General features: G+C 39.3%; 1 pseudogene; it reads left to right on the top strand.

The window, feature by feature from the left end:
- Window positions 1-4,284, top strand: part of LOC127425735 (CMP-N-acetylneuraminate-beta-galactosamide-alpha-2,3-sialyltransferase 1-like) — a 36,758-nt pseudogene extending 32,474 nt beyond the window's left edge.
- The last annotated feature ends 8,648 nt before the right edge of the window (window positions 4,285-12,932 follow it).

Raw genomic sequence — 12,932 nt, 5'->3', positions numbered from 1 at the left:
AATCTCAAAAACTCCCACCTAAAAAATTAATAAAAAGCACAATATGTTTGTGTATGCCTTTTTCCACAACACACTTGTGTTATTTAGCTGACACTCTTATCGACAGTGACTCATACATGTGTTGTATATGAGACTGCTGTGGTTAACAGAAGGTGAGAATGTATGTGATTGCAGTTATCTACAAAGAATAGATAAGTACTAGCCAAATTAACAAATAAATGTTTTGGTTGGTGTTATATACCACCAGAGGTCATTATTGTCTATTTACTAACTTGGATCTGGAATTATGTTACACCCTCTGAGTCACTGGCTGCACTCTATTCATAAGTGATCATCTGTATTCCACTGTGAGGCTGAAAGGTGTGGGGATCAAAAATAACTGTCATTCTAAATTCACTTTTAAGTTATTTTAATTGGGAATTCTGATTGGAACGTCTCTTTAGCGTGGTTCCCATAATTGTTCTCACTTCATAGTGCCTTAAAAGGCATCATTTATGCAGTTTGGAATGCAGTGATTCACTAACATCCCACTGCCCTTGATTCATCTTAAGGCCAATTTATATTTCTGCATTAAACTACACTTTAGGCTACGCTTAGTGACCAATGAGGGGGGTTGCAATTATAGTGTGACACAACAATTCTCGGAAAGATTTAGCATGTTAATGTGGGTATGAAATATTTATAGGATATTGGTCTCGGCAGTTTAAATCTACCATGCTGCTGCAGAGCAAGTACGGAGACTTGCTAATGTTAGAACATACACAGACATACTGAGTTAAACATGTGGACATGTCGCTGCTGCTGCTGCACAGTTAGAAAAACAATAGACATGCTGCATTAAGCATTTATGACATACTGCTGCACAATACGACATAAATACAATCCCCATGTATCAGATCTAAACAGGTGGAGACGAATGTTAAGCAAGGAGAGAGTATGCAAATTTATTGGCTACCCGATTACACGTCAAAGGACCTATCAGCTTACACCTTACACCATGTGAGACGATTGGCTTGATATATCACATGTGAGTGAGCTGATTGACAAACAGGTAACAAATTCAAAGAACATATCAGTTTCATGCTGAAATAACTTACCATAGTCATTTCTGCGTTGGTGTTTGTCATTCTTCAAGAACACAGCCAAAGTGCTAGTGTATTTAGAGAAAATGTTTCATTCCTGAAATAATTATACATTTCATGAATAAACAAAAGCAAAGTGATTTGTGGATTCAGAAGTATTTATTAAATGATTGTTGCATTAAAATTAATCAAAGTATGTGAACATGTTAAGATTTAGGTACGTATTATTTATTATACATGTTGTCTGCCATGCGAGAAAATAAATCATGCATATACTTAACAGGTGCTTATTAATTTGTTGACAAATTACAAGTGTTCCATTTTCAAAACTTATGAAAAATGATTATTTACAGTTCTGTCTGTATACTGTCAAACATACAAAATCAAATCAAAACATAAAAAAAAAATATTAAAAAAATAAAAACCCACACAGTCAAATCATTCTGATCACATACATGTAGATAAAACAAATATCAAGTAGAATACAACAAATATTGTTTAAAGTTGTAAACAGTATCTTTTAGTCACATTTTCGCATATTAAAAATGATAAAAGAAGTATATTTTTTATGAGTGTATGGTCAAGTGCTCATGGAAAAGATGAGTCTTTAGCCATATTTTGAAGACAGAAAGGGAGTCTGCTGTTGGAAAGGTCACTCCACCAACGAGGTACAGTGAAGCCTAAAGTCTGGGAAAGTGATTTGGTGCCTCTTTGTGTTGGTACAACAAGGCACCGTTCATTAGCCAACTGCAGGCTTCTGGTGGGAACGTAGCTCTGCAGGAGTGATTTTGGTAAGCTAGAGCAGATCCAGTGACTGATCTATATGCCAGCATCAGAGCCTTGAACTTGATACGTGCAGCAACCGGCAGCCAGTGTAGAGAGACATAACATGTGCTCTCTTTGGTTCGTTGAAGACCAGACCTTCTGCTGCATTCTGGATCATTTGCAGAGGCTAAATTGTGCATGCAAGAAGGCCGGCAATGAGAGCATTACAGTAATCCAGTCTATATATGACAAGTGATTGAACAAAGAATTGTGTGGCATGTTCAGACAGGAAGGGTCTTATTTTGCTGATGTTGTAGAATGTAAATCGACATGATTGTGCTGTCTTTGATATGTGGTCGGTGAAAATGAGTTGGTTGTCAATAGTTACCCCTAGATTTCTGACAATTTTGGAAGGTGTTATTGTAGATGAACCCAGCTGAACGGTGATGTTTGGCTCAACAGCAGGGTTGGCTTAAAAGACGAGGAGCTCATTTTTCTCTAGGTTGAGTTGAAGGTGGTGATCCTTCATCCAGGCAAAGATATCTGCCAAAAAGGCAGAGATGCGAGCCATCATTATGAGGCCATTGGGCTGGAAAGACAAGTAGAGATATTTGTCATCAGCGTAGCAGTGGTAAGAGAACCCATGTGCTTAAATGATGGGTCCCAGTGATGTTGTGTATGTAGAGAAGAGAAGTGGACACCTTACATCTCCAGGCTACCTTGAAAGACCTGCCTGAGAGATAGGACTTGAACCAGCCAAGCACTGTTCCTGTGATTCCCAGAGTAGAGAGGGTGGACAGGAGGATCTGATGGTTGACTGTCTCAAAGGCAGCAGATAGGTCCAGCAGAATAAGGACAGATGATCTGAATCCAGCTCTTGTGACTCTCTTGAGACTTTTGAAGCCTGACTGATTGTCATCTAGCAGCTTGTTCTGTGAGAGATGAGCAGAGATCTGATTGAAAACTACCCTTTTGAGTGTTTAAACTGGTCTGTAATTTTCTACTGTCAGTGCGAGGATAAGCGCAGATTTTTTTAGCAGTGGAGTTACTCGAGCCAGATTAAATACAGTGGGAAAAGTGCCTGTAAGAAGAGATGTGTTAATTATGTGAGTGCTGGCAGGATGGACGGGGAGATGGCTTGGATAAGGTGAGAAGGAATGGGGTAAAGGGGGCAGGTGGTGATGTAGTTGGAGAGGAGGAGTTTAGAAACCTTAGTGTCAGACAGAGGAGAGAGCATAGAGATAGAAGAGCTGCATCCAGAAGGCGGGTGTTTGAGAGGGTGTGGTGCTGAGAATGTATTGCTGATGTCTGCAACCTTATCAGTAAAAAAAGTGGCAAAGACATCTGCTGTCAGCGAGGTGTCAGGTGGTGAGGTGGAGGACAGAGGAGTGTATTAAATGTCCTAAATATGCTGTGAGTGTCTGTGGTGTTGTTGATCATGTCCTGATAATAGGATATTTTTGCAGATGCAACATTATTAGAAAAGGAAGCAAACAGAGACTGATACTTACTCAGATCTGCAGGATCTTTAGATTTCCACTATCTCTTCTCAGCCACCCTGAGGTCAGTCCGATGTTCACAAAGAACATCAGAGAGCCTGGGGATGGGTGGTGTCATACGTGCTGGCCTAGAGGAGAGAGGACAGATGCTGTCTTCACAAGTTGTTAAAGTGGAGCATAGAGTGTCTGTAGCAGTGTTTACTTTCAGGGTGGAAAATAAATTTTTCAAGGGAAGAGAGGTAGAGACAACAGTGGAAAGGCAGGCAGGTGGAGAATGGAGGTTACATTGAAAAAAAGTATGTGTTAGTATAGATGGGAGTGTCATGTTGAATTGAATAAAGTAGTGATAAGAAACATGTAAAGAAGTAACAAGAATATTAGTGGTGGTACACTTACATGTAAAATTGAGGTCCAGCTGGTTGCCCAATCAGTGAGTTGCTGTAGTGCATAGTCTTTCCAATTCAAATGAGGCCAGAAGAGCATGAAGTTCAGTGGCCTGGGGCTTGTCTAAGTGTATGTTGAAATCACTAAGAACCACAAGCGGGCTGCTATCTTTGGGGAAGGAGGATAGCAGGATACCCAGCTCCTCAAGAAAGTTAGCCAGCTGACGTGGAGGGCGATATATGACAACAACATGGATTTTTGTGGGTTGCATTGTAGTGATAGCATGGAATTCAAGTATTGTTACATAGTGAGGAGAGTGGTGAAAAGGTTCAGTTGTTTGGATTGAACAAACCTGTTCCCCCACCCCTGTATGTCGAGGGGTGTGAGAAAAGAAGTTGTTGTAGAGGGCAGAGGGTGTTGCTGTATCCTCTGGGTGTATCCATGTTTCTGTCAGTGTGAGGATGCTGAGGGCTGACTGCGTGGCGAAGGCTGGAATGAAGTCTGCTTTGTTCACAGCTGACTGGCTGTTCCAGAGTCCAACCGAAAATGCATGAGGGGCAGGTGCTGATGTGCATAGTGGCCATAGGTTGTGTGGGTTGCAATGCATCCTGCATCTGCATCGTGTAAACTGTCTGTAACAAATAACAGGGATGTGCTTTAGGGCAAATGTTATATGGGGAGTAGACATACAGGAATGTATAAGGAAGTAGTCAAAATAAAACAGATACTTAAGTGCTATTGTGAGTGGCGCCTTGTAGGTGTCCTTGCTCAGTGGACTCGCACAGGTACACTCGCTGTTTTTAACACAAGTAGTTCTTCACACGAGGAGGGCTTCACACGAGGGCTGCCACTTCTTCTGATGTGTCAAATAGGAAGATATGCTGCTATTGTGTCGTTAAGTGAAAAAAGCTTGACACGCCTTACTATTTCGTACAACAAAGCTAGTGCACATGGCTAACCGAAACTGAGGCTCGCGCGAGATGACAAACGTGGGAACAAATGCAACTTCAGTACACCGTAAACAAACAACACTAAACGTAGTAATGTGAATAACTCTCTAAAACAAGTGAAATGCTGTTAAAAATACGCTTAACACGAGTTTAACACACAGTAAACAAACAACTCAAAACCTTGGTGCCAATGGTCTCTACGATCAACTTAAGCCTGCCATGCTTTTGGGAAACGCAGCCCAGAGCTGTTGTGGTCTGCGTTGATGCAACACATTGTCACATTCTTGTAGAGGTGCATGTCAGGCAACGGCGTAGGTTCGAAATATAAATCAGCCTTTAACCCTATCATACATTCCATCACAAATTTGTGAAGATAAATAACTGGCCCCGCAGAGGAGCATCACACATTGGTGGTTCTGCAATATCCAGTGGCGTCACAAGCTGCCAGATTTAAATCGGCTTTCATGCAGACTTACAGAGATGCGCTGGCTGAGTGCATTCTTTTTCGCACAAGTAATTACTCATACAGTCTTTTCAAGCACATGATAAGTTAGTTTTATACACGGAAATCCAAATGGTCACAAATGTACCAGGATTAAAAGCTTACATACGCACAGTCAACACATCAAACCCGATCATGCATTCAGCCATATCTGCTTATTAGGTGGGTCATTTAAAATTGACATTCTGACTTATAAAAATGTTCAATTCAGTTCAGTTTTCGCCAATTAAAGTGAGGCTAAAATTTTGTTAACATCTTGACATTATTTTTATTCATAAAGGAGAACTTGACTATTGTTCTGTATTTTATTATTTAATTTTGTTTTGCAAATGAAGTAAAGGTTGTAACACCAGTGACAAATTCTCTTGTAAGATGGTGTCAATAGCATCACGAAACATACACCACTGATCAGACATAAAAAAATATATACAAAATACAACTTGTTGTGAAAACCTGAGCTCCTGAAATAATAGCATATAATGAAAATTATACTTATTAGAAGTTATCCTACTGCATTCTGTATTCGTCATGCTTTAGAGACTGTTATTAATTTCCTGTTATTAGCCAGTGTAGGATATTGCATTGCGTGTTTTTACTGAAACAACATATTCACAACTTACATTAGCAATGCATATTCTGACACTTACTTCAAGTTCACCTTCACCTTCAAGTTGCTTCACTGTGCAGATATAAGTTGTTATATTACATATATGATGTGGATATAGTGATTTATCTCATGTATAAATAGGATGCATTTGAGTGAGTTAATTAACAACATAATTAATGGATTAGATGAATCCATATCTTATATCTTCCTTTATAAACAGATGTTTCTCTAGATGTTTCCTCTTCTGTTTATATCTTGCACTGTTATTATCCTGCCCAATTTTTGTCAACAGTATGCTTTAAGAAAATTGTTTAATTATCGGCATGATGTGTCTTTTTCATCATGTTTTCGTTATCATTGACAAAATCAAAAAACCCTTTGTCCGACTAATGTTTTGATCAGTGATTGACGAGATTAACACTGGTACTAGAGGCTAAACTTTACCAAAAGGCCAATCAGTCTTTCTAGTTAATACTTAGTGATTCATGTATGTATCCACTGACTGACAAAATCCCAGTACTGACAGTGTTAAATGTAGCCTATAGTTCAAGTTATCAAATTAATTATGATAAATATTTACTGGAGTGCTTGAATTGGTTAATCAAGAATGACTATTTATTAAGAGAGTAAAAGATTATTTAACAATTAATATTTATGAGTTTCGCCACTTTGTGATGTCACCCCTTTCTCCCCAACCCCCCAGTAATAAATGAAAATAATGAGCAACCAGTTGTATCCGTGTTTAATAGCGTGTTTAATGCATTGCAACCACGTCTTCAAATGCTGATACCAACATTTTGACTGCGACGAGGACACTCTTCAGGCAGCGTGGAAATCAAGTTCAAGATAAGCAATTTGTTAGAGGTTGAAATTGTATTTTCTTTTTTTCTTTTTCTTTTTTTTTATTAACATTTTTTATTGATTCGTTGACATATAACAAAGAAAAAAAACACAACATATATACATTGAATCAACATTTAACATTTATCCCCCACTATTACCCCTCCCCCTCCCCCTCCCCAATCACCAACCTCACCCTGACCCCCAATGAGCACCCCTGTGGTCACAAATAAGAATATACACACACGAAAAAAACACACAAACACACACAAAAAAAGCAAATATAATAATCATATATAATTAAAACTAAACTTCTCTCTCCACAGCCCCCAAAAACACTAAATAATTGACCCATTTCCTATCAAACAAATCCCAAAACCCCAGCCTTCTGCTTGACAACTCCTCGAAAGCTGCCACCCTCCCTGTTTCCGCACACCACTCTGGAAATGAGGGTGCTCCATCCGACTTCCATCCCCTTAAAATAATCTGCCTACTAATCATAATACTGGTCAGAACCCAATTTTTTATGTGTTTATCCCCCAAATTCGGCGGTCATCGCCCCATCGCCCCTAAAAACAGAGTCTATGGCAAGATAAAATGTGAGTGCCCAAAACATCACATATAAAACTATGAACCTTCAACCAAAATTCTTGGATCTTAACACACCCCCAAAAAACAAGGGTTGTGTCTCCATCTTCTGATTGGCATCACCAGCAGGTGGGTGTGTCTTTAAGACCAAGCCTATACAATCTAGAGGGGGTCCAATAGAATCAATGTAAAATACTGAATTGCATAAGGCGAACCCTTGCATCTCTAGATGCAGAATTTACGTTTTTTTTTATCCTAGCCCAGACTCCCTCCTCCAGTACCAAGTTTAAATCTTTCTCCCATAATCTCTTGAGAGAAGTTAAAGCTCCGACCCCCAAACTCCGAATTAGCAGGGAGTAATACACTGATGCCTCATGACCTTTTCCAAAAGCAGTAATCACCTCTCCCAGAGTATCTTCCACTCTGGGTGTGCTACTCCCAAAAACAGTACAGAGCAGGTGGCGCAGCTGTAAATACCAAAGAACTGAGATCTGGGAATCCCAAAATGTTGAACCAAATTTTCAAAAGATCTCAACACTCCACTCACATATAGGTCACCGAGTGTAGTAAACCCCTTTACAATCCACACTGACCAGCAGAAAGGGGACTTATTAATACATAATTTAGGGTTCAGCCATATGCTTGAGGCAACATTTAAATGTCAGAATTAAACACTCTGGACACTTTTGTACATACTGAGTGCAAATGCGAGATAACAGGGTGTAACTTAACTTCTTTGATTAGTTTTGGCGATTAGATTAACTTCTCCATAGGCTTTGCAATGGCGAAAAAGGGGCAAGAACTTCCTGTTCAATACAAAACCAGGGAGGGGTTCTCTGAGGTGGAAGCGACCAATGAGCCAAATGTCTGAGACCGAATGCATAATTATAAAACAAAATCTTGGGAAGGCCTAGCCCACATTTGTCAATTGGCCTATGTAATCTAGGATGCTTACCATTCCAAATGAAGGACTTCACTATGCTTTCAAATTGCTTGAAATAAGAGAGGGGGACATCTACAGGGAGAGATTGTAACAGGTAGTTACATTTTGGAATACAATTAATTTTGATAACATTTATCTATGATTGGGAAGGTTAATGTATTGAAGCCCACCTGTCCACATCACTCGAAAACCTTTTTATTAAAGGGTCAAAATTAACTAACTAAATGCCCAAATACTTAATGCCCTGTTTGGGCCACTGGAAGGTGCCCGGCTGAAAAGCTGTTACTAGGCAGTACGCTGTCAGAGCCAAAGCTCGGATTTAGACCAACTGACTCTGTATCCTAAGAACTTAGAAAAGGAATTAATAATTTGGTGGAGGCAAGGCAATCTAATAGGGTCGGAGACGAATAATAAAATATCATCTGCATAAAGCTAAAGCTTATACGCCACACCTCCCGCCACCACCCATGGAAAATCATCTTCCCTTCTTATAGCAGCAAATAATGGTTCCAGGACAAGACAGAACAATAATGGTGAAAGAGGGCAACCCTGCCAGGTGCCCCTATCAAGAGTAAAATAATCTGAAATTAATCCATTTGTTTGTACCGCCGCTACTGGGTGTCTATAAAGTAACTTAATCCATCCAATGAAAGTATTCCCGAACCCATATATTTCCAAAATCTTAAAAAGATAATCCCATTCTACCATATCAAATGCCTTTTCAGTGTCAAGTGAGATGGCAGCAACCAGAGTCTGATCATTCACCACTGACCACATGATATTGATGAAACGCCTAATATTATCAGAAGAGCTGCAGCCCCGAATAAACCCCACCTGATCTATATGTATAAGATGCATAACTTTACTTAATCGGATAGCCAGAATTTTTGACAATATTTTTACATCTAGCTGGAACAGGGATCTTTGGTTCTCTGTCCTTTTTAAGAATCAGACTGATCCAGGCTTGTGTCATGGTTGGCAGAAGCTTTCCATTCTTTAATGATTCCATATACATTTCTAACAAAAGTAGAGCCAGTTCTGTAGCATAAGATCTAAAAAAAATCAGCAGCAAAGCCATCTGGCCCTGGATGCCTGTAGGCAAGGCCTTGATTACCTCACCAAGCTCCTCCAAGGTTATCTCAGAATCAAGAGAATTTTTTTGCTCAGTCATCCGTTTACGGAGTTCTAATGGTTCCACAAAATTTCTAATAGCTTCATCAGTAGACAAAGACGTGGAGCTATAGAGATCAAGATATAATTATTAATATTAATGGCTGAGGTAAAACATTTCACCACCATCAGATCTCACTGAGGGAATGGTAGAAAAAGACTCTCTCTGCTTTATATATCTAGCCAAAAGCTTCTCTGCTTTGTCCCCCGACTCAAAGTATGACTGTCTTGCCCTGAATAGCCAAAACTCCCCCTTCCGTGACAAAATAGTATCGGGTCAATTCTCTGAGGCCATCAGACGACATTTGGCGCTTCAGCTCTGTCTCGGCACTTTTAATATTCCCTTGCAACTCCACGAGTTCTCGTGCTTTAGATTTTTTGATGAATGAGGCATACTGTATGATCCGACCCCTAAGAACCACCTTAAATGCCTCCCAAGCCACGCCCACAGAGGATACTGAGGACCAGTTGGTCTCCATATAAACATTGATTTCAGCCTTTAACATTTGTTGGAATTCAGGATTTAGCAAAAGGGATACATTAAAGCACCAACTATATGATTTATTTTGCTCCATATGTGGCAACATCTCTAAGGTCACCAGGGCATGATCTGAGACTAAGATGTTTCCAATTGAGCAATAAACAACAGATGAAATGAGGGACTTAGATATCCAAAAAAAATCTATTCTAGAATAAATCTTATGGACTGATGAAAAGAATGTGTAGTCCCTACCAGATGGGTTCAAAAGTCTCCAAATATCTGTAAGACCAAGATTTTTACACATCCTGTGAAGCGTCAATGTTGCTCTAGGGGGCTTACACACTTTTGCTTCACTATGATCAAGGATTGAGTCTATCAATAGATTAAAGTTTCCTCCCAATATTATATCATGAGGGGTGCCAGCAGCTTGCAGCATCCCTTCAAGATCTATAAAAAAGCCCTGATCATCAGCTTTAGGTGTGTAAATATTAGCCAAAATCAACCTTTGCCCCTGAATTATAATAACAATTATATAACAATAATGACTCTTCCCTAATTTGTCTTTAGTCTGTTTGAGACATTTGAATTGTAGACGCTTACTTATCAATGTAATGACTCCCCTGCTCTAACTTGAGCCAGCACTAAAGAAAACATGTTCACCCCATATCTTCCCAAATTTTTCAGCTTCCCATAGGGAAAGATGCGTTTCTTGAAGAAACACTATATCATATTTCTTACGTTTAAGAAAAGAAATAACCTTCCTTCTTTTTATGGGGTGCCCCAACCCATTCACATTCCACATGGAGAGAAACAATCCACTCATATTAACATTTGACATTTTGACATATTAGAAAAAATAGATTGTGTGTCAAAAATACAATTATAAAGACCACATTCCAACATTAGTGCAATAATCAAACTCCAAACTTCCCCCCGAACCAAACAAAAAGAAAAAAGAAAAGCGTGCGCATTAACCCCGCGCACAACAGCGCCATCCCTCTACCGTCGGATTGCTGAAGTCCGGTGTTTCAATAAAACTTTTGTGAGACAGAATTACATTACCTAAGATAATCTATAAAACAAACTCCAGCCAATAGGCGGGATAAACACAAAGAACATGTAGATTCATCCACATAACTGTCCCGAAGGTGTGTTCCTCCACAAAACAAGCTCCAGCCGCTAGGCGGAACCAGCACAAAAAGAAACAAAAAAGGCGTCCAGTTTCCTCGGATGGTCAAGTGAATGTTCAGTGAGTCAGTCCGACTCGGCTGCAATGTGAGCACCAAAAAATAACTTACTCCATTGACTTTATGAAGGACAGTGCTTGCTGGGGACATGTAAATACTTTGCGGCCATCCTTAACATCTATTCTCAATTTGGCCGGGAACATCAGTGCAAAAGCTACCTTCCGTTAATGTAAGAGATTCTTACATTCCTTGAATCGATCATGTTTCTCTCTGGTTGAATTCGCAAAGTCTGGGAACAAGAAAATGTTGTGGTTCTTCCAAGAAAGCCTTCCTTTACTCCTCGCCTCGCGTAACACAAGATCTTTATCGGATGATCTCAGAAATTTGGCCAGAATATATCGGGGCCTCTCTCCCTCAGCGGATCGCCGGGCCGGAACTCTGTGAGCTCGCTCGATTTCCAGCTTATGGCCTGTTATGTCTCAGAAAGAGCCCGTCCAGGAATTACACCATATTCTGACCCTCTGCTCTCTCAGGAATTCCAACAATTCTGATATTATTCTGCTGGTTACAATTCTCTATATCTTCCAACTTTACCCAGACATGCTCCGAGTCCACCTTGGTTGCTAGCTAATTAGCAGCTAATTTCCTCTCCAAAAACTCCAGATAATCGATCCGTTTCTCAACATCTGCCACTTTTGTAACCATCTCAGTGAATTTTGTCTCCATGGCAGTGATCGATCGACGTATTACAGCAAGCTCCTCCAAGTCAGCAACGACCTTCATCAGCATTGCCAACACGTTCATCAATTGTCCCAGAATTTCCTTCACCTCACCGGCCAAATCGACTCCAGGGCTTGCGGCCTGCTGCTCAGGGGCTTCAGCTTGAGCACGTAAGTGTCTTTGAATGTCTCTAGAGCCCAAGGATTTTGAATTCTTTTACATATTGCCTTCCTAGGACAGTTAAGGGTGTATCAAATCTCTCCAGTTTATGACACAAAAAGTATTAAAACTAGCAAAGTGCACAGAGCTCACCATTCACGTCCGAACCTCACATGGCACCACGCAACATTCTCTGAAATTTTATTTTATTGTTGTGTTAATAGTGACATCATATATACAACTCATGTTTACTCATGTTTAGTTATATAATTTAGATGGTTATTAGTCACCAAGGTGTTCTAATTTATTTATTTATTTATTTTTGTTTGTTTATTTGTATGAGGACAGTACAAAAACATGATTTCAGCAACTAAAAAAGATGCATTGTATGTAAAGATTATAGCACATGCTAATTTGCATCTCTGGTCCCTAGACAGGCTTTTTTCTAAAAAAATAAAAAATAAATAATTACATAAAACAAGCAATATAAACTAATCATATAATAATAATAATTATAATAAATACATAAATACTAAGGTTGCTCCCAACCCTGGTGACATATAGTATAAAAGATTAGACCAAAACTTCATTGAGAATTAAAAATTAGTATAGCTCTGTTTTCTTTTAAACCAGCACTTCACCAATATTATGAAAGATTTTATGTCTGTTATTGATTTTATTTCAGATGGTAGCATGTTCCAGAGTTGGGAACACTTCACAGAAAAGGCCATTTGCCTCTGAGTTGTTCTGCGATAATCAACCCTACAGTTACCATTCGCTGTGCTCCCTGTTGTTCTACTACCATCCTGTCTATTTATCCATTTACATAATACCTGTGGGGCTTTATTGTGGATACATTTATACACCAATTTTATGTAGGACAAATGTATAAACATTTTAAAACTAAGAAAATAGTTTTATATATACAGTTGTGCTCAAAAGTTTGCATACCCTGGCAGAAATTGTGAAATTTTGGCATTGATTTTGAAAATATGACTGATCATGCAAAAACAAATGTCTTTTATTTAAGGATAGTGATCATATGAAGCCATTTA

Source organism: Myxocyprinus asiaticus, chromosome 34, assembly GCF_019703515.2.
Source record: "Myxocyprinus asiaticus isolate MX2 ecotype Aquarium Trade chromosome 34, UBuf_Myxa_2, whole genome shotgun sequence".
NCBI classification, from domain to species: domain Eukaryota; kingdom Metazoa; phylum Chordata; class Actinopteri; order Cypriniformes; family Catostomidae; genus Myxocyprinus; species Myxocyprinus asiaticus.
This window is presented reverse-complemented; position numbering and strand designations above follow the sequence as displayed.